The sequence below is a fragment of the Aphelocoma coerulescens genome, chromosome 11 (assembly GCF_041296385.1).
Source record: "Aphelocoma coerulescens isolate FSJ_1873_10779 chromosome 11, UR_Acoe_1.0, whole genome shotgun sequence".
In the NCBI taxonomy this organism is placed as follows: Eukaryota; Metazoa; Chordata; class Aves; order Passeriformes; family Corvidae; genus Aphelocoma; species Aphelocoma coerulescens.
Window position 1 is genome coordinate 569786 of NC_091025.1, and position 26329 is coordinate 596114.

The following is a 26329-nucleotide window of genomic DNA, read 5'->3' on the forward strand; positions in this document are numbered from 1 at the left end:
GCAATGAAGGACCAGCTCAGACGGGACACAGGGTATGCTGGAAGTGCCCAGAAATGCACTTCAGAGCTCACTTCCCCCACTTTTTGCTGTATTTTCCCAGCCTGTACAATGGGTACAATACTGACTCTGATAGAGCAGAGCACATGAGATGGGATGTTGGTGTAATTCCTCCTGGTGTGTTTCCAGAGTACCATGAAACCATGTCCTTTCATGGTGCCCCACTGATCAAGCTCACCTGCCCTTTTCTTCCTTCCCTGTTTCTCTGGAATTAACTCTTACAATTCAAAACATCAGCAGGTACAAATAATTATGATTAAAAAAGAAACTAATTGCTAGAAAAGTGCTCTCCTCCCTCCCAGCAAACACAACACCTCCTTGCACTGGCCTCCTGGTCAGTGGCAATTTGTCTACTGTAAGGATGTTCAAGTCCAGTGTCCTGCAAAATTCAGTATTAAATGTGACTCCTTATTGCCCTGAACAGGAGAGATAGGCATCCCTAACATGCAATACTTGTTTTTAGCCTGGGAAAATCCTGAAACAGTCGCCTTTTAATATGTTATATCTCGGAAAACTGTTTCATCATGTAAAAATGATTTTATGAGTCCCTGTTTTACTGCTACCCTGTTAACTAAGGTAATGCTTCTACATGGAATCCCATACAAAAATGGATTAAAATAACTGTGAAAGTTTCTAAAATTTGAACAAGTTACCAGTGGCAGGATGCCCAATGACAAAAGAACAGTCCATCAGCAAAGCCTGAGCTGAACTCACTGGTGGCTCCTCTAATTACAAAAAAGGAACATCCCAATGCTACTTTGACAGAATCTCAAATCCCTGTAATGCCCTGTGTGTCTTAGCTATGAAACCACTTTTGGCATAGTAATTTAAACTGCTAAATAGAAGATTCAAAATAGCACATTTCAGTCATAAATGGTAAAGTTTACGCCCCAGAGTTGCTTTTACACCAGCATAAGGCACTGAGATGGGACAGAATCCTGCAGATTGGGTCCTGTATGAATCCCAGGTTTTGTCATCAGTACAAGTATTCCAAGAGAAATGAAAACCCAGGCAGTGAAAACCTCTGCTCACCCCACAAAAGGGAGAAAAAGAGACTGACATTTCCATAGGTGATTCTGTCTGATGAAATCAAGTATTTAAATGACTTCTATTTACACAAGAATTTGAGAAATAATGCTAATTTGCAGAATTGGCATCTGGGGTATGAGTATACGTACCCTGGGAGAGCACTTACGGAGCCTTAGTGAAGCTAAGTAATAAACGCTTTGTCTTCACCACACTATTTATGGGTTGCTTGGGGGCATCCTGCTCTCCTCCTGCCCCTACCTGGGCATAAAATTATTGCCCAACTAGGTTTTAATCAGAGCAACAGTAAATCTGAATGACCACACATGCACAGCCATTCCTCCTCCCTGGTCTCCAGCATTAATTATAAAGTGAGACTGTTTACACAGTACATACCACTTTCCTGACTTCTTTCTTGTTTATGTCTAAACCTTTATGGACATAAAACTTTGGAATTTGCTTTTGGAATAAAACTGCAATTTAAGTGGCAATAACTGTGTTGGAAAACAACTCAACTATTGCTCCCCCGGTGCCGCAGTCACGGCAGGTTTGCACTGGAACCTCTCCCATTGGAGCGTGTTGGTTCAGGTCATCTCCTTGCTGTCCCAGCTGGATGGCTCCTTAAAAACTGCAGCTTGAGATGGCTCAGAGCAAACACTCGAGCTTTCCCTCCCGAGTCCTTTCCTTCATTTCCCCCTCATTCTGGCTCCCCTGTGCATGTCCCCACACACTCCGGTCCAGGGTTTGTGGTGCTCCCCCAGTGCCAGGCTGGGGGTCAGGTCCTCACCCCTCCCAGTGTACTGACCTGGCAGCCTCTTTGCTCCTCCAGACAGAACCCTGTCCCATGCCCTAAGACACCCCTCACTCAGATTTCCCCTGAAAGGGAAATTTTTCCTGTAGAGTAAGTCATTACAAACACAAGAGACATCCATCGGATGCCATACACAACTGAGGGTACCAATAGTAAAGTTACTCATGCTACACAAACACTAAATTATTCCTCGTCACACTGTCCTGGCTGCTCATTTTGTCAGGCTGTCACACAATAAATGAATATGTTGGCTGTTTGGGGCAGAGAACTCTTCCATTTGTTCAGTAAAACAGATACTGTACACCCCAGGCACCATATAAAAATAATAAATTACCATAGCACACAGGCAAAGTATTACTTGTCTCTCTCCTCGCCTTTACTTTATCTCCTCCATCCTCTGCCTTTCCTCTGAAAATTCATCTTCCATTTACTTTCTATTTCTGTCTGTAGGTTTCACTCTAATACATACTGCTCCGACAACTACAACCATGCCACCTGCTCCAGAAGTACAAGTACAAAGGCTCCACTGATGTGGAGAAGAGGAAATCAACAAAAGCTCAAGAGGAGGAGAAGAAATAATGTATATACTGCATAGTGCAAGAATATTAGGAAAAAGGAATCGAGCCTCTACCTGGTGCTGTCTCTTACGCTGACTTGGATGCCTCCTGACTCCTGCCAGACTCTCTTTACTCTTCACATCCAACACAGAAATGTGGAGACTTGGTAGCCAGAGGAACTGAATGGCCTTCTCTGTGTAGGCAGGTTGGGAAGTGTTTGACCCAATCTCCCTTGTAGGTTAAAATGTCTTTTAATTCTGGTGGGTTGTGTCAAGATGGGAATGAATAAATTCTCTCTTCATTTTAGTGTCCGGCTCATGGAAGCTGCACAGGCTGGATGTTAAGTCTGTCCAAATTCCGTTCCTCTTTGGCAAGGTTATCCTACCTACAAAAATAAGAATTAAAATTAAGGTTTTGTTTGGCTTCTAACAAGTTCAAGTCTTGCCCCACATTTTCCAGAACACAGTTCCAACCCAAGTTTTAGCACACAGGCTCCCCAAGAGCACCCTCAAAATCATGGGGAGTAATCTAATTAGTTCAATACTTAGTGCATCATGTTTCCAAAGCATCACATAATCTTAACTAATAAAAAAACCAACAGAATTTACTGTTTGTTCTTTTAAAAAAATAAATAAGCAAAGAAGCAAAATTTAAATGTTTATTGAAAAGCTAAATATTGTAGCCTTGTGCAGTTATTGGCAGGAGATGCTGTGCAAATAAAACCACGGCAGGCTGTTGCTTCCCACATCCCCGAGCGCTGGCCCACGGCCGCCGCTGTCCCCGCGCCTCCCGGCAGCGCTGCCAGGCCCCGGCGCTGCAGCTCCGGACAGTCCCTAGGAAAGGACTCTACTTCAGGCACACCTGGGGCTCAGGTACGTCTTGGGCCCACACCTGTCTGCCCTCTCCTCTCCTCTCCTGGGGAGGTCTGGGGTGTAACCAGGACACAGCTGTCCTGAGCAGTTACAGCAGTGAAATGCCCTGGCAGGTGACTGTCCCAAAGGCTGGGGACAGCCAGGGTGTTCCGGCAGCTCCGGGTGTGCCAGTGGCCCTGGGCCCTGCTGAGGACTGCAGAGCTCCGCAGGTGAGTTGGGCTGGCCGGGAGGGGAATGTCTGCTGCTTCTGGCATCTTATTCCCACCCCTCCTATCCCACGTGGCCATGCATTAGTGATGGGCACTGCTGGCAGATGGCAAAGTTCGAGCTGGGCTAATTAAACATACCAAGCTAATAACCTTCCATTTTGGGACTGGTATAATTCATAATTTAATGTATTGCTGCTGAGACATTAACCTTTCAATGACTGGCACGGTGCCCACAGCAGCCTGAGTGCTGACCATCTTTCAGGAAAATGAGTATTATTGTTAAAACAGGTATAAATCATTAATGGCTTCAGCTTTTGTGTCAAGCTGCACATGAAAATAAGTAGTAGGCTGGGTAATTTATTTACCTTTTGGTGGTTATTCATATGATTTCATGATCATATTCTCTGATTCATAAACACTGGCCAATTGCCATTCTGTTCTAGTTTTACCTTTTCAATATTGCAGTGGTTATTCTGATTTCCATCTTTAACAAGTTCAAGACTGGTGCCGAGTTGCTTGATCCAGGCACAAACACAATCTCATTTCAAGGAGGAAAAACTTATTTTAAGCTAATTCCCCAGTATTCAGTGCAATTATTAAAGCTACCAGCTTGTTACAATTTTGCATTTTGCTAAAAGAAGTGTTTCTTTGGTGTATAAACACATAGATTAAAACACTTTTCAAAGTTCTCCTTTAGAGGCAGCTGGAAGGAAGCTCACACGTTACTAAAGAGTTTAGTAAAGATCATGTCCTATCTCTTCCAATCAAATGGTGAATGAAGATGGTCAATGCTCCGTCAAAAGGGGAAACTATCTCTGTCTTCGAAGGCACATTAAAAGAGGAGTCTAAAAAAAATCCTAAGTGGATGCTGAAGAAGTAATCCCTTTGCAAAATTGCTATTTTTGAAGAAAGAAGTTAACTTAGAAATCAGCAAGAAGCTGTTTGTGAATGTGTCTGTCACATTTAGTGCTTAGGATAACGCCAAGACCAGGATATTTTGGAGGCATAAGAGAACAAGGTGCAGTATCAGCGTCGCTGGTTTTAAGCTTCTCCTCAGGACTTTATATGGTCACTCTCAGGACTGTATGAACAGTGCCAGAAGATAAAGCATTTGAACCTATTCATGGGGACAGCACTCAGACCCCCTTGGAACAGGAATTATTTGAGAGGTTGAGGTTCCTCTGGGTACTTTCTTCATACTGGAAACATATGTTAGCCCCAAGAACATCTATTTTTTCCATTGATAATGGTGCAGGAGATAACCCCTCACTCCTACAGGTGATAACCTGCGTCTCTTAATCCATATCTGTGTCACCTGTGGCCCAGGCCGATCTGGTACACCCTCACTTTGGGTTCTGAGATGTGTCATTGAACCAGATGCACCTGGATCAACCCTGGCAGCTCCTTTCTTCATGGACTCTACAGTGTCCCTGCATTTCACTCCCTCTGCTGGCTCCAGTTATACATCAAATGAAGGTTTTGAGACCTGAAATTTCTTTAAGGCTGGGACATCTAAAATTCACCTGGATCTTCAGGCTCCGGGGCCTGCCCTGCTGTGCTGTCCTTACGGGCAGCTGGCAGGGACGCAGCCCTTCCTCCTCCCAGCGACAGCATCCCGGGCTTGGGACAGGACCGTGGCATTGCCAGCACTCCCCGCTGGAAGTCTGAGTGGGAAGTGTGCGGCCCCATTCCACGTTCGGCGCTCCCACCCCTGAAAGAGGGCAGGACCTCACCTCACCAGGCTGCACCTGTTGGGTGCAAGAGCCGTGTGTATCTACAGGTAACTCCAGTCACTGCCCCGTGCCACGCTGAGCCTCACACCTGCTGCCACTGCCTGCTGGCTTGGCGTAACTTCCCAAGGGAACTAGAGCATGGCCTTCAAACATTCGGCACCCCAGGAAGAAAAATCAGGAAAGTAACACCCCTCCTAAGTTTGAAGGACCAGGCTTATCCCAGCTGTGGATGTGTGCTGGTGCTGCCACAGCTGCATGGGAAGTCAAGTGCCCCCCAACTTTGGCAGGCTGGCGGAGCATGAGCCCTCTTGGCCAACATTCCCCGACTCTGCCGTGCTACGCAGATGGGCTCTTATGCAATTTTTGTTTTCCATTAGCCACGTGACTTTCTATGGCAAGGATTACTCAATATGCAGTTCCTGTCTGAAGTGGCCCATCCAAAGTATTCAAAACAAGTTCTGAGCAAACCTGCATCTCAAGGGTTGGTGTTGCCTTCAGGCAGATATTGTTGTTATTTCATAAGTGGGAAAACTGGGGTAATTTTTTTTCTTTAAGGGGGGGCAGATGCTGCACATGTACAAGCACTGAACACCCTTGGTGTTTGTCTAAAGCTGGGAAGAAGCATTGAAAACACCTAGGTGTGATGGAGGGGCTGCATATTTGGGCATGAATCCCCCTATACCATTATGCTTTTTGCCACACATACATTTACTTGCCACAGAAATGGATCTTGTACCTCATTATTCAAATACTTGTCTGCAGTTATTCCGTATTTCAGGTTTTTGGTATTTCCCCCTTGTTCACATGCCAGGTGGCAAACCCCAAACTGGAGCAGAAGTCACTTCCTGCACTCTGGTTATAAGAGAGTTAAAGTTCAGATTTCTAATTGCTCTCTCGAGGCCTTATTACTTGTTGATTAGGGTCTTTTGGGAACTGCATCAAACCTATAATAATAAACACTCATTTCACTGGAAGTTTGTAGCTGCCATGGCCTGCGGCCCTGCGGCCCTTCCGTAATGGCACACATACAAACCAACCAAGAAAGGCCTCTCTAACATTTTCAGAGGCTTTCCAGGCTGGACAGATCTGATCCATGGGCATTTACCTGCCAGATTGGAGCTGGGGCTGCATCTCTGGCAGAAGCACCTTTGTCTGCGTGTGCCCCTCTGCCCTCTCCCAGCCCACAGCCTAGCGCTGGGAGTGGCGTCTGGGCAGGAGCCTGGCAGGGGAGCACATCTGTGCAGGGACAGCTGCTAGGGTTCCTTCAAAATGCTGACTAGTTCCCTAAATGCTGGAAGATTTGGGGACAGCAGCAAGTAAGGAGAAGTAGGACTGCCAGCACACTGCTGGTGGCCAGTCAATATTCATAGTCCATTACCTCCTGTTCTCTTATGGCACCTGACCAGAACAGATGGCCTGAAGGTGCCATCCTGAAACCCAGGTGCTTTACGCTTCAGCAAAAGCCTCTGCTGTGTGAGGGTGCTGCTGGAGGAGGACAATGAGCATTTGCTATCTGAGCAGTTTCTCTGTGGTACCCTTGGCACAATAAACCTTCTCCCACAGGTACCCCTGGCCTGACCAGCCCCATGGAATTTGTGGACTGATGCCCAGTGCCAGCCCAGGTTAGGGATGCTGCCTTCTGCTGGAGCACATGGGGACATGGCCCCCAGATCCCCAGCTGGGACAGAAGAGGGTCCCTCAGTGAGGAGCAGTGGCAGGACGGTTGCAGATGCCTGGTGCACAGCTGCTCACTCCAGCTCTGGGTCTCATCAATGCACATGTTCCTAATTGCAAAACCACTGAGTTCTCCTAACTTGAGCAGTCCAAGGTGTCATTCCCAGGCTAGGTGCTTTGGAAGTGCTTGTATGACATCGTTTTTACAGGCTGGATATCAGAAGCGATGGGATGGGGAGCACAGTGGGGTCATGGATTGTCTCAGACAGGAGAGAAGTTGCTGCAAGTCTGCTCTTGGTGAGTCTCCAGAGAAGGGCACTGGGTCTCCCTGAAAACCCCCAGAATGAATGAGTCTGAAGTAAAAGTAGGTGTTTATCTCAAGTCACTGCCTCAAATAGCCAGGTACCTGTTGGAAGGGGCAGATCGATGCAAGCCAAGGCAGCCATGCATGAGCTGTTACACAGTGGTTAGTATTGATCAGAGCTAACGGCTGCCGATAGGAATGCGGAGTGGACTGACAGGCTGAGAAGAGGGAAGGAGGAAACAGCCTTCGCTGGTGGCAGACGTACAGAGGAAAGCCGATAAAAAGTCAATTCCACTTAACTGAATGGCTGCTAACTAAATATTTTTGGGGCCAGAGCCTTCCCAGATAGCAGCTGGAATGTCTCTGCTCCAGAACTGAGACATCAAGTGAGCGTGGCATCGACGGCTGAGATAAGAGATGCTGTGATGGCCGGCAGAGCAGGAGAACCTGATGAGCCAGCCCTGCCTGCCTGCCCTGCATGGCCACACACCATAGGAGAACAGAGAAATGCAGGACTGCTTTTCCCAGGCCCAATACTAAGATTGTGGACAATGTTTCAGGCCAACTTTTAGTGGACTGGATCAGTGCTTAAGGCACCGAATATAAAGTAATTCTCCACCAGTTTGATTAATAGTGTCATAGTCATAGCTTCAGTTCAGGTTCAACCTTTTTAACGTTTTATTATTTTACAGTGTAATAAATCAGGGCAGCAGGAAAAGACAGATGCAGGAATGTCCCTGTCTCCCGTCTGCTCATGCAGACAATGGGTCATGGGATAACGGCTTCCAGGGCTGAGGCAACTGATAGAAAATCTCCTAGAGAGGAGTCTGTAACAGAGCCAGCGGTGCTCTGAGGAAGGAAGAGGCAGCTGGAAGCTGGTCAGCATGTCCTGTGGAGCTGGAGCATTGACCAAGGCCGGGGCTCCCAGGAGGCTAACTGGGATGAGATGTCTCCTTGCTGACTGCAAGAGGAAAGGCAGATGTGCCACAGCACCAACCGTCCCAGGGCGAAGTGGGATGCTGCCCTTTCTCATGGAGCGAATGAGCCCCTTCCTGCCCTTCCAGCACCAGTGGTGACCAAGTTGAGATCACACCACACTGGTCCTTACTGGGCTTGCTGGTGCAGGCATGGACACAGCTCAAGGACTGTCACGGGAGGCTACAGCTTAGGGAAAGGAAAGCTGAGCCGTGTAGGGCCAGTGCAGGCTGCAGAGAGGAGAAAGCAGAAGCTTTGCAGCTCGGTTGGTGGACAACAATATAGATGATACAGATGAAAGAAAGAACGGAGATGTTTTTATGAGATCAAAAGAATAAGAGAAGTACACGTAGAGGTTCATCTCTGATGGAGCTGATGGAGAGACTGTGGGAACATGAACCTAAAACATGCAGGGGAAGGGCCGGAGGTGGTGAACAAGCTTCACTTGTTAGGAAGGAGGGATGGAGGAAGAACAAGGGATCTGAAGAGATAAAAAAGACAAATCAAATACTAAGAAAACTCCTAAGGGGTATTTTTTATGGACTGAAATGTGTGTGTAGCAGCAAAAAGAAGTGGCTGTGGCAATCAAAGGAAGCAATGACAGAGCCTTGGAAAAGAGGTTTTGTCATTAGAATGGAGAGTGGCAAATGATCCAATCATTCAGAAATTGTGAAGGGTAAGGGAAAGACTGGGTCAAAGTAAGAAAAAAGTCATGGAAAGGTAACAAAAATCTAATAAATGTACTTTGCTTCTCATATCACCTGTTTTGTTCAATGCGAACCTCGGGACAGCACATAGAGATGCAAATAAATTCATGTGTAACGTGGTGAGAACAAGTGAGACTAATGCTCAAAATTTCTGCCCTGTATTTATAGGCTGCTGCTTCTATTGCAGAGCAAAGCAAGTTGTATATTGAACAAACATTGCACTGTTTTCCATCTTCCTTTAACAGGAGTTAATTTTACTTTTAAATTTTTACCAGTTTCATGCAGGGGTCTGGCAGTCCCAAGGCAAAGGCACCACAACTTACAGGTTATTTGTCATTACAACTTCAGGACCATTAAAAGAGATGTAAGCTACAACCCAGGGACCGGATGACTAAAATATTGTCAGCAGCTGCACTCGGCACAGTTATTTTTATTTGAACGTGCTGATGTTCAGGTGTTTATAAAACAAGGTCCTCACTGCTGTCAGTGCCTGCCTGACACTGATGCCCGGGTTTGTCGTCACATAGGTGTTGCAGGCTGGACCACCCCGGCCATTGACATGGACAGTCACACTGACACCCACAAATCCTACAGCTGTTATGTACATGCTTTTAAAGATAATGCTTTGAAATCTTGTATTTACTTCTAGACTAATTTAAAGAAAGGTTAACTGTGAGATTTAAGCCACTTTCTGACAGTGAACCTTCAACTACACAGTGAAGGCATTGGCAGAGCTAGGAAATTCCTTCAGCCTGTGTGTACCATTGCTGGACAGTCAGTGGGAGGGTTAAGGGAAGAAATCAGTTCAATATTCCAGTATCCTTGCTGCTAAATTCTGTGCAATTCCAAACTAGACTGAAATCCAGCCTGTTTTACTCTGCTTTCCTACCAGGCTACCTCCCTGCACTCTGTTATATTGGAATGTTTTAAAGCTGACATGGTACAGGAAGAACTAATGAAATCTATTAGACTTCCAGTACAAAAGAGGAGAGATTTCTAAGAAATACTGCACAAAAAAGTGCAGATTAAAAAAATGGAAGCAGCAGAGAACAGCAACTATGTGCCACAAAAAGATAAACACAAAAAGCTCAGCTCTCTCTTATAAGACACCCACAGTCTCCATCTGTCATCCCAACCCTTCCTCTCCCAACTGTTCTTAAATTAAATGAATGCTTCTAATGGGCAATTTTCTCATGAAAGTGTATGAGAATTCATCCAAAGACAAATTAAAACAATGCCCTGGAATTAAGCAATTCACCCCTCTCACAGGTTGCCGGGCTTCAATGGTTGCATTTACAGTAGAAAAAAAACAACAATAAAACACCCAAATAAAGAACAACCGGCAAAAGAGCAAACCTTGCATTGACCGTAGCCAATGCAAACACAGGTCGCTCTCTGCAATCATTCTCACAGTCCTACAGCTGAGACTAAAGGTTATTTTCCTCTGTATAAGAGACTCCTGTACACATCAGATTTACTGGTTCTGTCCTTTGTGGGCCCTGCAGTCCAAACACTTCCCAAGAGATCAGCAGTGTTAAAGCTATATATTATGTTTTTCTTCATGTAAATAAACCTAGCTTGGGCTACTGTGTCTAAAGTGGCTTTAAAATGTATTTTTCTACTCACCATGTACCACTTTAGTTGCTTTTAGCATCCTACCCAGCATCCCATCCATGCTGGACATGAATAACATGTTTGGATTTTCCATTCTCACTTTGGTTTCCGGTCACTTGAATTTTGAGGTTACTGCTTAGTAACAGAATTCTTCTGTATTTTGGGTGAATGCACTTAATTTGTGTCACTTGAAGCCTAGATGGACATATTAGCAAAATTGCAATGAAACGTTTCTATTAAAACTCAGCTCTGAAGGAGGACCCTTGAAAAGGAAACAGATGTTAAATTCGGACTCCATCAGATGCCAGTGCCTCCTTCATAACAGGTCTTAGCTGCCTCTGTATTTCACCATTTGCTCTTTGCATTCACCCCAGGCAGTCTGATATCAAATGGTTTGGGTATTTTAGTTTTCTTAGCCAATAGTCCCACTAAATTTAGATCTAGCAGCAGAAAGGAACTAAAAGGAGATGAGCCACCCCTGTGGCCCCGAGGAAGTTCCCGGCGCCAGAACAGGCTGAGGCTGGAAGCAGCTGGGATGGGGCACATGTGGTTGGGCACTGCTCCTCGATGGCTGTGGGATCCACGGCCGACAGTGTAAGCAGGTCCTGGGCCAGGGCCATGCTCACGAGTGTCCGTGCTGCCGTGACAGGGACACTGGAATACTGGCTGGACAAACCAGGGGCTCCGTCATCAGCCCCCTCTGGTCTAGACTGTTCTGCCGCTGCAGGTGCTTCATTCGTCTCTCTGGGCCTCGGCCCCAGATCGCAGTGCACGCACAGCCAGTCCCCTTGGATTTCCTTCTCTGTTTGCTTTAATCTTCTGTGCTCCCTCCCTGCTCTCTTGCTGTCTTTGCATGATTCCTGCCCTCACCCTCTTCATTACCAAAGTCACTGGGACTGTTGGAGCTCGCAGCGGAAGGTAACTGACCCTCCCCAGACCCCCCGCTCTCTGTGATTCCTGCATGTGCTCTTTCACAGTTTCTCTTACTGAAGTCCCTCACTGTTGTACTTAACCACTGTGAGTGACAGAAATCCAATGCTGACCACTTCATTATGTACCGACCTTGTCCCCTGGCCTCCTGCCCCTCCATCTCTCTTGGGCAGTTTGCCCTGTGTCATGAGTCCTTGTTAAAGGTCAGGACCCCAAACCATCAGCACTGGTCGTGTTGTTTTACTGTATCACCAGAGAAATCAGGGCTGTCGGATCTCATTAGAGCCCTATTTATGGGTGGAACGCCGCTTCTGGCGTGGGATGAGCCACTACCATTGAAACGCAATCTTCCCCAGATCAAACCAGCAGCACACAGGGATTATATTCCAGCAGTCAATCTCTCATAATCGCTCCCACCCTTATTGGCATGGCTACTGCAGTCCCTGCATGAGAAAGGAAATCCTCTTAAACAAATACTCTCTGCAGGAGTAAGACTCTGCTTCCCAATGAAGGGGCGCAGGCCGTGGCCACAGGGAGGGCAGGACAGGTGGCCACACAGGCTCGCCTGGAGCAGCCAGGTCAGCAACCCCCGTGCGCTGCCTGGCTCTTCCCGCGGCAGCAAACCAGAGACACGTCAGACTTGATGCCGCGCCAGTGATGGAGAAGCGTGAACTGATCCTCTCAACGTGCCTCCGAGAGGAGCTGGGAACTGCCACACCGCGTGGGAACGGGGAAGTGACGCCGCTTCCTGCGTGTGACATCCCAAATCGGCGGCAGCACTGGAAGGTTAATTATTCACAGCCTTAGAAAAACTTCTTTAAATTGTGACTCTTATCAGCTTCTTCTCTGACATGAGTATTAAAACACAGAGACCCTTTCCCTCTCGGATTACGCCACAGTTTTCAGTCACAGTCATGACAAAGCACTAAGGGATTTCCAGAGGATGTTGTCAGGTGGGTCAGGTGGTAAATAACATCAAGCTCCACATGTGAACTGAGCTTTTAAAAGAAAGTTTCGGTGTGGCTGTTTCAGCGCGGCTGTGTGCCAAACTGGTAATTTCCCCAGTGCATAATGCAGAAAATGATGCAAACCCATTACATGAATTCTGAAGACAAAGAGAAATCTCAGCTGCCTAAATGACAACAAATCAAAAAGTAAACACAGAGGCTAAAAAGAACCATAGGAATAACACTGATAACCAAATCCCATCTAGGACGAACCCCTGTACAACATGTCACGACAGAGAAGGCAGCACGTTAAACTCACAAAGTATAGATATTTCACTCAAATGAGAGATTTATAACAGTTGCCTTTTGGGCCACATGAGCTCCGAGTTGTGCACTACATGGTGACACCCCATGATTTTTCTAAAAGCATTTATAGTATTTCAGCATTCCTTGCCTGAAAGATTCCACCTTATCAGACAATGATGTTCCTCCTCCTCAGGATGGTTGGAGAAGTCGAGCTGATGTGCACAGGGAGGTGCTGCTAAACCCAGCAACCCATGGATGGAAAGGGAGCGATTGTGTGAGGAAAGAGGGCCTAAAGGAACCATAAGGGCAACGAAGCCTGAAAGAAAGGTTTGGATGAGTTTTTATACCACCTTCTTGGGGGTTTTGTTATTAAATTTAATGCCTAGAAAGCGGATAAAGTTAGATGTTGTACAGTGAGAGGATTATCTTAGTATGGCAGTCTGGGAAAGGCACGGCTCACATGCAGTCCACAGCAGAATTTTGAAAAATCCTTCTTCAAAAAAGTATAAAAAGAGGAAAAACTATGAAATCCTCAACTAGATGGAAAAAAGAGAAGATCTTAGCAAGTCTAACAGACAGCCCTAAAACCAAAGCATGTAGACTCGATATAACTTATTAGAGTGGCAGGAGAAGGCAATATCTGCACGGGAACAGCAAAGTTGTACAAGAAGAGGATTTACCAGGAGCTCAAAAACCTGAGAATATGGTCCACATTAAAGGGAACTTGACACCTGCTTTGCCCAGTTCTGAGCCAGACAGGTGCAGCTGCATTTTTAAGAAAGTGTGTAAAAGAGGACTCTGACATACATGAGAGGTGCGATAGGGAAGAGCCTCAACCAAAACCAGCGACATTTTACCCCAGATTCTCAGGTAACTGGGAGTGAGAGGATAAGGTTACCACACGTGCTAAAAAGCCAGATCTGCTTTCTTCTAGGTCACTAATTCTGATATTTTTGCATCCATTTGGGTCAGCAAGGTCATAAAATATGACCTTTCCATTTTGCAAAGTTTCTTCTAAATCATTCTCTAAGAGCTCCTTTAATGTGTTCTTACCCAGAGCAGTGGGGCTGGCTCAGCTGGGCTCCTTTTCCATTCCATGCACAGTTACAGACATTTGCTGCAAGGCCCTGTGATGTTCAGTTGGGGACAAAGAGCTAAATCAGGCTAAAGTGTATTTTAATTTAATACAATTTTTGTTAATACTGAAAATAAACATACATCTGACATTGTTTAACATTTCAGAATTTGCTTAATTAGCAGTTCCCTATGAGACCAAGTCATTCTTGGAGAGGTGAGTGGTTCCCTGGGGGGCTCCAGAAGGGGTCTCTGCCCCAGAGCAGCCCAACATGGGCAGTTCCCAAAGCTCCTTCTCTGTATGGCTGCACTGAATTTGCTGCTTGGCTTCAGCACTGGAACTATCTGTCAATTCTAAAGCAGAAACAGAGTTTGAAAGGCAAACATGAGCTGTGATCAATATCCTAACAAATCCAATGGAAGCCCCAGCTCCCAAAGGGTTAATCCAGAGAAGAAAAGGCATCCACATGTTTAGTGAGCTAATGTGTTTATTGACTGGAAGGCCTTTAAGTCTTCAACATGGAAAAGCTCTGATAAGTGACTGGAAGTTCAAGTCAGACAACCCAGTTTGGGTGGAACTTGGGTGAAACAGGGTTACCATTTCCAGCTGATTGGCTTTTTAGACTTCTGGGGGGCTTTTTAGACACTTCCAAGGGGTGTCCCTTGGCAGGGGGTCTGTACCTGCCCTGAGTGAAGTCCACTATGGAACAGGGATGTTCCCACAACAGGGAGTGTCCAGGCTGGCTGGTCTGGACACAACATAGGCACCTTGTCCCAGAGAAAAATGATGGGCCAGTGTCCCTCCAGCGTCTTGCAGCGCTGTTCAGCATGTTTGAGTCCAGACCTGGAGTGTGTTGTAATCCTCCGCCAAAATCCTGCACCCAGCTCCCGGATGGACACTCCTGATTTCTACAGGGGCATCCCAAAATGTGCAACAACTCCCTGCTGAGAGCACAACTCTGCTCAGTGCCTCCACATCTCAGCCTGGAGCTGACTCCTTGCTTCCACATCGGTGCATCCAGCACTGGGCATCGGGAGAGCTGCCCACCCATCAGCCTGGTGGACAGCCCTGCCCAGTCCTGTGCTGGGAACTGCACTGGTGCACCTTAACCCCTTGTGTCCACCCAGCAGCCGGTCATTGTCAGGGTCAGTGCCGGGGTCAGGGGTCGGTGTCTGCCTGCTAACAGAGTGTGAGCCAACACTGTCCTCACATTGCTGGAGGGAAGAGACAATGCCCCCCTCTTGCTGCCAGCCATTGCCCAGGGCTGGGGATATTGGCTCTATTGGAAAACTGACAGCCCAGGAGGTGATGGAAGTGTCTGATAGCAGCTGGAGAGCGCTCGAGGACACCAAGCAGCTGGGCTTCCCCTGGGATGAATCCCCTAGGATGAATCCCCTGGGATGAATCCCCTAGGATGAATCCCCAGGTCTGCAGGCTCAGCCCCCTGTGCCAGCTAGGTGCTGTTGCCTGGGACCAGCTCTGGGCTGCCCTTCCCAGCCTGAGTAGAAACCCCTGGTGACCCCACAATAGCCTCACCTCCCCACACCCAAAAGTCCTGGATGAGCACCTGTCATCTGACCAAGGGCAAAGAAATCCTGGGTTACCAGTGGTGCCTTCTGCCATGGAACTGTTGGAAATTACTTTAAAACCCAAGAGAAATTACAAAGCCAGGAAGAGAGAGACATTACCAGGATTCGGGATAACAGAAACACCAGAATTTTGGTAAATGTACAGGTTTTGATCTGTCCCAGGCCATAGCATGCACCTAGTTCAAGACATGACTGCAAGGAAGAGTCAGGAGAATTTTCTGCCCTTTCAGTGCCAAATCCCTCTGGTTCAGGTACCGTGGCAGTGACTACAAAGGTGTAATCAGGGGATATTCCTTATGGATTTCTGTTGTATTGGAAAAATATTGTAACCAAACCATATACATTCCATTTCCGCATTAGTTAAGAGATTATCAGAAGATAAATTAAATTAATGATCCATCTAGCCAATGTCCTGTCATCAACAAGGACCAGTAACAGTCCTGCAGGCTGGAGCATGGAATCAGTGAGGAGGCAGTGCTGCTATCACCAACTTCAGATTAAAGGACTTTCTGAACTACAAGGATGTCCCACTTTTCAGCAGTCCTCAGTGGATTTTTCTCCAAAGAAGCTGTTCAGTTGTTCCTGCACACAGAGATCATCAAGAGATGCCAGTGTCCCAAGCGTCTACTCAGGAAACAAATAAATACCCTGGAATATTGTTCCCTCTAAATCTGGCAATCTGGCTGGGAATATCTGTGAAGAGGCGGGTGAAGAGCAGCACCACCACGGCTTCGGAGAGGAGAACAGGCAAAATGTATCCTGGCACCACTCCAAATGGAGGGCCTGAATTAGAAATTTAGGGTGGGTGCTGCCCACCACGCCACACAGATCCCGCAGGAATATTCTCCTCCTGTGGAATCCCAGCCTGGGAACAGGGTGGAGACACAGCCTGAGCAGTGAGATCTGCGGGTAGAGAGACTGAGCATGAGGAGTGAGCCGAGCCGAGGTTTGAGCCTCAGTAGCTCAGGATCCAGAATCTTCATGGGTCGGGATGTTTGATTGACCGGGCCATCAAAAGCAGCCATGGTCGCTCCTGCTCTCAGGCTTCTCCTCACCTTGATTTGCATATTCAAGAATCGCCGATGTCTGGCTGTCAGAGATGGTGACAGTTGGGGGGGTTTTTTAGCTTTATCAAGGGGGATTATTTTTAACCCAAATTATTTTGCATTGTAAATGTTTAAATCCACATCAAATCCAGATTAATGCATAAAACAGTCCAAGAGGGTATTTACTGGGGGGAAAAAATAACAATAAACCAAATTATTATGGCTAGCTTCTATCTGAAGTGTTTTTAAAAGGGGAAAGTCTGCAATTTTGGCTAAAATATCACTTCAAGGAGAAGATTGAAATAAACCTCTCTGCAAAACGGCATAAGTTTACATACAAACTGGAACCCTTGGTACTTTTTCACAACATGACTGGAATTAATAATGCAGATAAATCCTAAATAAATCAGGATTAGTGTTAACTACGTCTTGAGGTTTAATACGCTGTACGAAAATGAAAGGGGGCCGGCGGGGGAGGAAGGAGCTTTGCCTTAAAGCTCTGCGGAGCAGAGCCCGGAGGAGGCCGGGAGCCCCCGACCCGCCGAGCTGGGCAATCAAAGCGTCTCTAATCGCCGCGCTCCGGGATGTGTTCAAAGGATCCGGGCTGGCCACGGGCTGCCTGAGGTCACCAGGGAAATGCAGTCGTGGGCCAGGGGGAGGGGTGTCTCGGATTTTTGGACAGCCCGGCTGTTTGGATCTGGTTTCAGGAGGTCAGCCGGATTGCAGTATTTTACCGTCTTATCAGCAAAAAGATTAAATTTCCCGTCGTGGTTAAAGAGCTCAGCTCCACTCTGAAGGAAAATATAAATAAAACTGCCAACACAATCGCCCGAGAAAAACCTGTGGCAGCGCGTCGGGCTGGGGAGCGGCTTCCCCGAGGCCAGGGCGGCCCCAGCGGTGTCCCCGCTGCTCCCCCGGCTGCTGCCCAGCCAGCACGGACCGTCTCGTCCTGTCCTCTCCTCCTCCCCGCGCCACGGCTGATGAACCCCTCGCTCTCTGGTACAAAAGTAGAGGGTTAAAATTTTTACTTTTTTTCCCCCAAAACCCCAGAGGAGTAGAAAAATGCTTCTTGTGTTCACTTTGTTACCTGGGAATTCACTGTCTCTGTTCTGGTTCTGTCCTTGCACCCCTGTGTAAGAACACCAGCTCAAAGCTGCCCTGCCTCTCCCAGCTGTGGGACTGTGCTGGAAACTCTCAGAAATTTGCGGCATTCTAAGAAATCTCATCTCCCATCTGTTTCCTGTTCCTCTTTCAGCACTTCCCCAGTGCTCACACCATCTCTGGGGCTCAGACAAGTTGAGGGCCAGGTTCTCACCCGCCTTGTGCCACAGCTCATCACCAACACCTGTGCCAACGGCGATAAATCCATCACAACAATCCCACGGACACGTGCCATTTCTGCTGTCTTGGGTCTCTTTGCCCAAGAGACCTTTGGGTCTCTGTATGTGAATGTCACAAGCCTGAACACAATCTCACCTCTTTGCCTAAAGCAGCCAGTTTGCTAAACTTTAATGATAACCTGTTGTTTTTATGTGGAATATTTACCTATGATTAAACATTGACCAGTAAGCAAACAGAGGAGGTTTTCAATAATGTTTCAATATTTAAGAGCTGGAAATGACCCTGGTTTATATCACACAAAGCAAAGTGCCAGCAGTCAGTAGTGCTGGTGCTGATGTTAGTTGATGGGGTTCTGAAACAACACCTCCTGTAAGAGTGAGTCTGTGTCTCTGGTCTCTACAAGAACAGCCCTGTAGTCTGTGTTCTAAGTGACAGACCTGAAATGATCCTGGTGACACCTCCTGGCAGGTCCCTCTGCATGAGTCAGCACATTCACCTCACTGCCATTGGAAATTTCAAAAAAAGTTAAAGAAAATAAACCCCGAGTCTGTCTTTTCTTTAAGAGAACTTCAGCCTAGGTCTGAGGAGATGAAGATGAGATGCACAAGTGTAAGAAGTCCTGAGATATCTCTGATTGCTCCAGCTCTCACAGAGATGACACTGACATTACACAGGAAATCAGAGCACAGTGCCCACCCACGGGTTCTCCTCTCCCAGGAACAGCCACAGTGAGCACAAGCTGCCCACAAACTCTGGGTGTGACCTTCAGGTCGGTTCAGATGAACCAAACCCCAAGGATGCTGTCCAGCAGCTGCAGCACCTGTGTGGCCCCAAGACAGGACAAGCCCTGGGCCAGGCTCACGGAGGCTCAGGCTGCTCATCAGTGGGGGCATGTGGTACCAACTGTGTGATGCTGAGACCCTCCAGTTCCACACTGCACCAACCCATCCACGCAGCCAAAATCCCTTCTTTGGGCTGACATCGACATTTCAGTGAACACCCACAGGCATGGGGCTGTGTTGGAGCAACAAACCAACTCCCTCCTTGCCCAGTTCCAACAAAATGCTCGTTCAACAGGTGGGACCTGGGGCAGGGCTCTGGCACTGCTGGCTCTGACCCAGGCACATGGGTCCACCCCCTGCCCTTGGAGCTGCCATGTCCAGCCTGGCGACCAGTCCTGGGTTCAGCTGCTACCAGCAAATCCTCCACCCTGCCTTTGCCAGCTGCAGAGAAGTGTTTCTGGAGGTTTAACCAGGATTCTCAATGTAGATGTCCAGAAACCATTGGGTATTCATAGAGCAGAGGAGCTGGTTTTATACTGTGATGTATAAATGTTTGGGTTTTACTTTCAGACATTTCCAGTAGAAGAAAAAGGGAAAAAAAAGCCCCAAAGGGAGAGGGTGGAAGGTCACTGAGAAATGGATGTGACTCGCGCCACGTCCACTGCCATAATGGGGCCACGAAGCATCAGCCCCTCTTCCTACTGAGCAAACCCTGAGTGGATTAAATGCACAAACAGCCAAAACTGGTTATATTCCTTAAAAAACCCACATAGTGCTATTCCCATGTGTTGGGAAAGAGTAAATCTCCCAACCCTAAAGACACCTGTGTGGAACAGAACAAATAACCTGAAAACTCCCTGTGAAAACCAGCCAAGATCTGATGATACATTTGGTGCCCCAAAAGCTGCAAATTTCTCTTACAAGGAAGTTTATACATCTCTTCTAAAAGAGGATATGAAAGCAGCTGTAAAAAACAGGAATCAAAGTACAACAAATTAAACAAGGAAACATCTGTGATGATCAGTATGAGCTAAAGCTGATGGGTGTGAACAACTTGTAAGAAGAGCCAGCTGTGTCAAGCACTACCCACAGAACCCTCACAAACAATAAACCTGGGAGTTCTGAAGTTCACCTTTGATACCATAAATTCAAATAATTGATTATTATGTGCAATAATTAACCGTTACTAAACAGAGACAGGAAAAATGTCAATAACTGCGGAGTAAAACATTCCTGGTGCACATTTGTAATCAAAGTGGTTGATGTAAATAGATAATCAAGGTCATGTAACAGTAAAGGTGTAGGTTAAATAGCATCTGTTAAATATAAAGATTTTTAAATCATGAACTCTGAACACTTGTATCTAATAATTTTAAAAGAATCATTTGGAAACTCTTCAAAGGCTTCTGGCTAATCCTTGATATATCTTTGAGAAATGGGAAAGTCTGTGCAAGGCTTGGGAAGGACTTTGGTTGCAGGTCTTTTAAAAGCACACAGGATTGACCCGAGTGTGCAACAGAAGGTAGCACTGGCCATGTGCCAGCAAAGAGATGAAGGATGGAGACACACTTCACGTTGATGGTATTGCACTGGAAGTAATTATTGGTTTTAATTTTCTCAGCAACTTTCATGGTGGACTGTTAGATCACCAAATCTCACTTATGGCAGTCTTGTAAACATATGACAAGCCCCAATTTCCCAAAGGAAAAGAGCTATGAGAAAAGCTTCCACGCTTCCATTCAGAACTGGAAAACCAAAGACTTCATGGGATGCTCTTTGCCCACGATATGGGAAGTAAGTGGAGGTCTGACAGAAAATGTCCAGGAAGGCCAGGCAGAGAGGAATGACCCATTCAGATCTTACAGAAACGCTTGTCCATTACCTCGGGGTTCGGCCCATTAGAAAATGATAATATCCTTAACACCTGAATAAGATACTTTCACTTGTAGGGAATCATAGGGCTTGTTCAAACAAACAAGAACAGCCCTGGGATTGAACGCTGCAAGGTGGAGAAGGTGAACTTGTGGAGAAGGACGTCACTGGATAGCACCCAGTCTTCAACTATAAATGCTAAGTGACATGGATTCCTTCATCTCCCTAAAGAACTTGTCCTAACAGTTCACAAGTTTCATTGGATAAAACCTAAATTAAGTTTCTCTTTTTTTTCAATGCAAAGGACATTTTCCAGACCACCAACTCCTGCTGTAGCTCTTCCCTGAACTCTGCAGTTTTCTTTTCCAGATTCACTCACCAAAACCAAACCACTGGAGCCCTGCCAGGAGCCTTGCAAGGGGCTCATCCACTTGGTGATGCCCATTTGGTGCATGGCCAAGAACTTTGTTATCTCTCACAAGTGGAGGACTGCAGTGCTCCCCTGCAGGTGTCCAGCATCCACCTGGGTCCTTGCCTAAGGCACAGCAGTCTGAGCCACAAGGTAACGCAAAATGCCTGAACATCAGGTCCCTTTGCAGCATTTAATGCTGGACACACAAAGTTGTGAATAACTTTGGTCTGCTGACCAAAACATCAGTTTCTAAACAAAGAGGTACAAGACGTTACATCAGACGGCAGAATTCAGGAACTGAAATGACAGCAAAGCTGCTGAAATACAGAGAATTGGGAAAAGAAATAAATATTCAATAAATTCATTTACAAATAACAACTGACTCTACAGCCACCTTTCATAGGAGAGGAGGGATGTGTAAAGGAACATGGAAAGTTTGTTTTCCTAGAGCATTTACAATGCAGTATTTAATTTGAAATGATCATTTCCGGTGCACACTGATCATCTTCCTCATCTCCTTACCCCCATGATTTTTCTATCATCAGTTTTATTTTGCCTTAAACTAGACGGTTTTATTTATGGAATAAATGTCAAGTTTTCTCATGAGCTTAGTGGCAAGCACCATGACAACCACATCCTGGTTTAGATGCTATTGACATTGAAGTAGGATGTAGTAGTAGTAATCATAAGAATAATGATGATGTCAAGGCCCTCAAGTGAGGTCTCTATCATTGCAAACCATAACTTGCAAGTGCACACCAATGTTACACCACTGCAAAGCACAGTGTTCTTTTTGGGGTTGGACAATTAAAACCAATCATGTGGTCAGTCCCAGGAAAAACTTCACTGAGATATCACAAACAATCTATTATTATCCAGTATATCCCATACATATCTCTGTATGCAGACATGCATATATCCTTGTATTTCATAGGGAGTGCATGGAGAAAGCCAGGGCAATGCTTGGTGTTCCCTTCCTCCTAAAATGGTTAAACCAACACTGATGGTTTTGGTACTGGCTGATTAATCTGAGCAATTTTAATAAAAGAAACACCACCAAATACAATAAAGAATCCTTTCCCTCTGCCTCACATCATGTGGCTGCATCCTCCATATGGCCAGAAGGAAAAGCCATCTCCCATTTGCCCACCAAACCACATATTTAATCCATGTGCTTATGTCAAACTTAATTACAGCACATTTGGCATAAAATAACAATCCACATCCTTGGAGAGGGGAACTTAAGTAGTTAATATGTGTGATTGAATGAAAGTGCTTTGCTGAATGTTTATGAGAAACCCAAGACAGCCAAATGTGGTGATATTTTAACCATTTAAACACCAGCCCTCCCGCCCTGCACTGGAGCCCCGGGTGCCCCTACAGCACCTGCCAAGCTGCCCTGCGCCAGGAGAAGTGCCTTGAACACACACCTGGCCAAGCCTCATTCAGCAAACTCACCAGCCCCTAATAACCCACGTGTTGCTCTGAGAGACATTTTTCCTGCAAATATTCCTGCCCTTTTCTCTCATTATGTGCCTTAAAAAGATCTTGGTGCTTCTTTCTTATTTTCATGCAAGTTTGTAGAATTCACAGGTCTCCAAAACGCAAATTTCCTCTCTCTGTATCCTTGGAACCTCTAAAGAAGCAGCCCTGAAACCTGACAAGTGGTTCTGGATTTATGCGCAGTCAGAGATTTACTGGGGAGATAAGGACAGAATAAAGAAGGACAGAATGCAGAGGTGCTTCAGGTCCCACAGGGGAATCAGTTGTTGTGGCTGTCCAGGAAAGTTGGCTTTGGGATCACTCCAAGACAGAGTCAGAGAACTCCTGGCCCTTGGACTGTGTGACACCCTAGAGCCTTGGGAATGCTGCTCATGGGGACCTGTAGGGCACAGGACAAGGTGCCTGCTGGCCCCAGCTGGCTCCCTGGCCCATGATGCTGGGAGATGGAGCCCATTGAGACTCAGAGCATGCTTCAGGAGCACCAGGCAGGTTGGAGGGGAGCAGAGGGACTGCCTGGGAAACAGGGGATGCACAGGAAAGGCATAAGGGGATGGAGGCATGTCCTGGTGGGATGTGCAGTCAGCGGTGACACACGAACAAATCTTCAATGAAATCAGTCAAAATGTGGTACAGGGGCCCAGAGAGGCTGCTGAGGTTTCAATGCCCGACTGGAGAGGGCCCTCAGCAGCTTGATTTCTGTTGGCCTTGCTTTCAGCGGGGGTTTGGACAAGGTGACCTCCAAAGGTCCCTTCTCACTCAAATTACACCCCAACAACCAGGAAGGACAGAAATCAGGGGTCGCCGCAGTCAGCACCCGAGATCACAGAGCACGAATAAAGTTCCCGTGTGAGAAGCGGTGTCTGTGGATAGAGCAGGAGAAGAATGAGAAGTGTTCAGCAGTGACCTTGCTACAAGGAGTGGGAACAAAGAGGAAACAGCTGAATGTGGCGCGGGGGTGACGAGCCCTGGTAATGGCCTGCTCCTGCTCCCAGACAATGCGCATGGAAAATCTCCCATTAACTTCGGTGACACGGCACCAGGCTCTAAAAGAGCAGGCACTAAAGTGGATGACAATGTCAGAAAAGAGAGGAGGAAAGAAGGAAAAATTAAAGTTTCACTTTCATCATGCTGAGGATGAGTTCACTGCTGAAATTCTGCAGTTCCCTCTTTCAAAAATGAACATAAATATTTTGCACCAAACACAGAGGAGTGGCTGGAGTTAACTGACTCGGCGTCTTTAAAACGATGGCATGGCTTTCTTCTTGCCCGAGATTAATTCTTGATGATTTACCAGTGTGAGTCCTTCACCCTGCCCTGGATATAAAACCAGTGCTAAGAGCCTAAAAAACCACCACACTGGGTGCAAAATCCTATGGAACGCCTGCTGTACACTGATGTAACTGAGTGCGACACACTGGTTTTTACATCACCATCACTACCCTGCTTCTGCTAGCACAAAATCAAGCTAGTTTGCACACTGACTGAGAATATTTATATATAAAAGATACATATACAGAGAACAAACAGGTGATGGAGCCTTTGATAAGTAAATTTATATAATACAACCATATATTCCCATGTCTAGAAAAAAAGCACATGTTGAAGAAATTGCAGTTTCTAAAAACCTGTGCTTTTAGCCAGGGTGGCCAAAACTGCCCAGACTAACACAAAAATTGTATTTTTTTGTATGGGGAAGGTTATGAGAAGAAAACAGTGAGATTCATCAAACACCTTTGGGGCAGGGCTGGTCTGCAGCCTGGAGTTGCTGCTCACTGCTGCCACTTGTTCTGCTTGCTGTGGCATTTTGGGTGGTTTGCGCCTCATGAAGAAGTAGTGGCCTTTTGTTTGGATCCAGGGGACACAGTCCCTCATGCCAACACAAAGCAAATATCCATGTGTTGGGATGCAACAGTGCCTGTGCCCCCTGAAGCGAGGGCAGCCCTCACCCCCAGCGCCATCCCACGCTCCCGAACCAGCAGTGCTCTGAGGCGTGGGATACAGGCACAACCCAAACTCACTCCCAGGTGTGGTTCCCATCCCACAGAAGCCAGTGGCTGCCCCGGGCCCCTGAAGAACGTGTGTTCTGTCCGTATCCACTGCCATTATTGACTGCAGACAGCAAACGAGCCGTCCCGGCAGCACCCAGCCCCGGTCAGTCCTGTCCCGGCGTCTGCCAAGCACGGTGCCCTCTGCCCCTGGGGCTGGACTGAGTTCCCCTTCCCACGTCTGCTTGACAGCCCTGTCTGCTCGGAGGGACCCAGGATTCCAGGCAGAGCTTTCCCATGCCATCGTCCCTCAGAATAGCTCTGCTCTCCGTATTTTTAGCAAGGCTCAAATAGGCCAATATGTTTGATTTTCCACTGTTTCCACCCAGCTCGAGTCCTGTCCATGGCAGTCTCCCTGTGTTTCTATTGGTGTGTCTGGCCGGTGGTGCAGGGCCGGGGACAGGGGCGGAGGAGCTGGGAGATGGTAGCTCGGGCAGCAAGAGCTGCTTTGCATACTTGGAGTTGTACAAAGCTGAATTTCTGAGAGAGAGAGAAAGACGGAGAAAGGGGTTTCTGTAAGTAGCGGAGACAATGAGAACAAGGCAGGCACTATGCCAAGCACGGGAGGACTGCCAAAACACATATCATTAGCTTGGGCCAGCTATAAGCAAGGAAATGAGAAACATATGTTGGAGAGCAAGGTTAGGAGCGAGGGACTATGGGTCAGTGACAGTCGTCCGAAAACTTTTCCCTTGTTCTTGAGCTGTGGCCCGCTGGTGTCAGATGTCACTCTGACAGCCTTCATTTCTCATGACGGCCAGGCTTATTTTGGCCTGCTTGTTTTTTGTTGTGGGTTTTTTTTTTCCCCTCCCCTAATGGGAGTTATTGAGAGGAAGAAGAGAACAGACAAGAAAGACTTTGCCATTTTTTTTTTCCCACAGTTATGGGAAAATAACCTTGTTTTCTGTGATGTTCTCTGAAATCCTCACCCTTTATAAAATAACGGTGTCTCAGGACTAGGATTCTGCCTAGCCCTGGTGAAAAGAAAAGGGTGGGTAGTATATTCTTAAGCAGTTCTTGATGTTCTTTCTTAAATATAATTAGATGCACCTCATTACCTCAAACTAAAAGCCTTTTGTACTTCTTCAGGGCTGTGCTTCCTGAAAGCCAAAGCATGCCACGGCTTGCAGCACCCACTCTTATTTTATCACATTAAGTGTATTTTTAACATTTTTATCCTTTATCCAGGCTGTTTGCAGATTATTTCATTTTTCCACACAGGCTACACCCAGATGATACACTCCTCACTGACATTTAAGGAAGAGTTTGAAGTTCCCGGTCCCTGTCCCAGCACCATTATGTCTGTTTTTCCTGTGATGGAGCTGACACTAGAGAGTGTCTCAAAGAGCATTGCTGCTTCCCTTCCTAGGCTGAAATACTCCCAGATAGAGAAGATCCTAATAGGAATCTTAGACACCATCCCAAAGAGACTTCTGTTTGACTCCTGTTCCAGCAGACTGACCCCGATGGGCCCCTCCGCTCCACCAGCACCATGCTGGGGCTGAGCATCTTGTAAAACCTCAGGTGGCCTCGGCTTGGAAATGTACAGGAGGTTCATTTGCTTTGGGGCTTGAAATTGTGTATGGAGTGAAAAGAAAGGCAAGGGTGCAAGGAGAAACTCATTCACCAAAAGCCGAATGCCATTCCTTATGGATGATCCTTGCCCTGACGAAAGATGCAGGATCACGGGTGGACACGATGGGGTTCAGCCCCCGCTGCACAACAGTATGTTTTATGCCTAAAAGTTTGCAAGAAATAATTTAATTCTAATGTCTTTAATTGCTTTCCATGCACTAAAGCCTGCTCTGAGAGCCAGGAAGTCCTGGCAAAGTTGCTGGGGGAAGCTGGAGTACCATGTCTGGAGGGAAGTAGGTGAGGTCCAAGATGAGGTTTGAAAGGAAAAGGGAGATGAAGGAAAGGCCGCCCAGGGACTCACTGCAGG

General features: G+C 46.8%; 1 long non-coding RNA gene across 2 annotated transcripts in view; it reads right to left on the reverse strand.

Moving 5' to 3' along the window:
* Positions 1 to 26329, reverse strand: part of LOC138117111 (uncharacterized) — a 236918-nt gene that overhangs the window by 5074 nt on the left and 205515 nt on the right. The window contains exon 4 of one of the 2 annotated variants that reach the window (XR_011154516.1): positions 2526 to 2836. This is a non-coding gene — a long non-coding RNA (uncharacterized lncRNA). Of the gene's footprint in view, positions 1 to 2265; positions 2837 to 26329 lie in introns of those variants that run through there. The other variant, XR_011154515.1, reaches the window with a different exon arrangement.